The following is a 2500-nucleotide window of genomic DNA, read 5'->3' on the forward strand; positions in this document are numbered from 1 at the left end:
CCTTGCTGCGAGGCCGCGTCCGCCTTAGCGTGCTCCTCCGGGGGCGCGCGGGTGCGCGGATTCTCTTCGGCCGCCATTCAACGATCAACTCAGAACTGGCACGGACTGGGGGAATCCGACTGTCTAATTAAAACAAAGCATTGCGATGGCCCTAGCGGGTGTTGACGCAATGTGATTTCTGCCCAATGCTCTGAATGTCAACGTGAAGAAATTCGAGCAAGCGCGGGTAAACGGCGGGAGTAACTATGACTCCTGCGGTCTTCTCCCCTTCTCGTGGGCCCGCTGATTTTTGCAGAGTGGAAGACCGCACCAGGGGCTTGGGGGGGTTACCAGCCCCCCCTCGCATTATCCCTTTATAGTTGGGGGCAGCCGACAAGAAACAAGAGATGGTGGCCCTTCCGCTGAAGGTGCCACCCCAGCTACCCCAGCACCTATCCGGCCAACCGGCCGTAACGAAAATGCGATAGTTTGTGTAGCTCCCTTTGCTTGCAGTGAGTGCCACCGCACTTTTACCACGAAGAACGGTCTCGGGGTCCATCGCCGCCGCCAACACCCTGCGGCCGCCAACGCTGAGATCGTGACGGAGAGGCATCGCGCGAGGTGGACGGAGGAAGAAGTCCTGTCGCTCGCCAAGGCAGAGGCCGAACTGTTCCTGGAGAGGGACGCCCGGTTCTTCTTTGTAAATCAAGAACTTACCAGGATGTTCCCCGACCGAACGCTTGAGGCAATCAAGTGCCGACGGCGGCAAGCTGCCCACAAGCAGCTTGTCCGCCAATTCATGGAGGCACTTGAGATCGGTCGGGGTGAAGAGCCGGCGTCCCGCCGTGGAGCAGCGAGCTCGCTGCCTGACGCGGGCGAGGCCGCTGCGCCGCCCGTCGACGCAGCCGAGGACTTCGCGGCCGACACCACCGGGCCGCCGCCGGAGGGGCCGACTGACGCCGCCATCTGGGAGCATCTGGCGGGGCTACCTGCTTCCGCCCAGCGTTTCTCTGCCCTGGATCGAGTCATTGGTCTGGGGCGGGGCACGCCGCCCGATGTCATCCTGGGCATGCTCCCGGATGCCCTTGCGTCGGTCGGGTCCAGGGGGGAGAGGTCGATCACCAGGACACAGCGGCCGCGCCAACCATCCAAGCGGCCGCCTGCCGCCCCGCCGCTGCAGAAGCGCAAGCGGCGCCGCTGGGAATACGCGCGGACACAGGACGCCTTCCGTAGGTCGCGTGCGCGTTGCGTGCGCGGCTTGCTGGACGGCACCCTGCTGCAGCCGCCACCCGACATCCCCGGTCTGCTGGACTTCTGGGCGGACCTCTTCACGAAGAAGCCGATCTCCACCGCCGGCTTCATCCGTGACCGCCTTCTCCCGCACTCGGAGCCTGTCGCTCCTGAGTGCCTATGGGGGCCGGTCACACGTGAGGAGGTCGCTGCTGCCTTGCCGCCCAGGGGATCGGCAGCCGGGCCGGACGGCCTGACTCCAGCGGAGCTGCGGCGCCTGCCGCATGAAGTCCTGGTGAAACTCTTGAACCTCTTCCTCCTGGCCCGCGCCCTCCCCGAGCGTCTGCTTCGCGCCCGGACGTCACTTCTCCCCAAAACGGCTGCACCAACATCCCCCGCTGACTTTCGCCCCATTACGGTCTGCTCGGTGTTGGCGCGGACCTTTCACAAGGTTCTCGCGTCACGCCTGATGCGTGCATGTGCTGTGGACGAACGTCAGCGGGCATTCATCCCCCGGGATGGGATGTTGGAAAACACCTTCATCTTGGACACTGCTCTCACCGACGCAGTTCGCTCCTGTCGCTCTGTTTTTGTGGCATCGATCGACGTCTCTAAAGCGTTCGATTCGGTGGACCATGCCGCCCTCCGCCCCGTGCTGAGGGCTCATGGCCTGCCGGATTGCTTTATTGAGTACGTCGAAAGGTGTTACGAGGGTAGCACGACGGTGATAGCGGGCGGCGCCGACGTGGGCGTGCCCCTGCAGCCGGCTAGGGGTGTGCGTCAGGGTGACCCCCTCTCCCCCCTCCTTTTCAATTTTGCGGTGGACTATGTTTTGAGTCAACTTCCCTCCCACATCGGAGCTCGGATCCTTGGTCGCAGAGTTAACGCTGCGGCCTTCGCAGATGACGTCCTGCTTTTTGCATCGACCGCGAGGGGATTGCAGTCCCTCATCGACGCAGCCGTCGCAGCCCTCGCCCATCTGGGGCTGCAGATCAACGCCCGGAAGTGTTTCACCCTCGCCTTAGTCGCGTCTGGGCGCGACAAGAAGGTGAAGGTCGACGCCGACGTTACCTTCAAAGCGGGCAACGCCACCGTGCCCGCCCTACGTGTGGGTGAAACCTTCCGGTACCTGGGACTGCAATTCTCCACCGCTGGTCGCTGCGTTTTCAACCCACGACGCCACCTGGTGGAGCAGCTGGACGTCATCTCCCGAGCTCCGCTCAAGCCGCAACAGCGCCTCCACGCCCTCACCACCGTGCTTCTGCCTGGCCTGTACCATGGGCTGGCCCTC

At 63.8% G+C, this 2500-nt stretch overlaps 1 pseudogene; it reads left to right on the forward strand.

Annotated features, from left to right (window-relative positions):
• The window catches only part of LOC124585309, a 7790-nt pseudogene that overhangs the window by 2625 nt on the left and 2665 nt on the right, over positions 1-2500 (forward strand).

The sequence above is a fragment of the Schistocerca americana genome, unplaced genomic scaffold, assembly GCF_021461395.2.
Source record: "Schistocerca americana isolate TAMUIC-IGC-003095 unplaced genomic scaffold, iqSchAmer2.1 HiC_scaffold_494, whole genome shotgun sequence".
Lineage (NCBI taxonomy): Eukaryota > Metazoa > Arthropoda > Insecta > Orthoptera > Acrididae > Schistocerca > Schistocerca americana.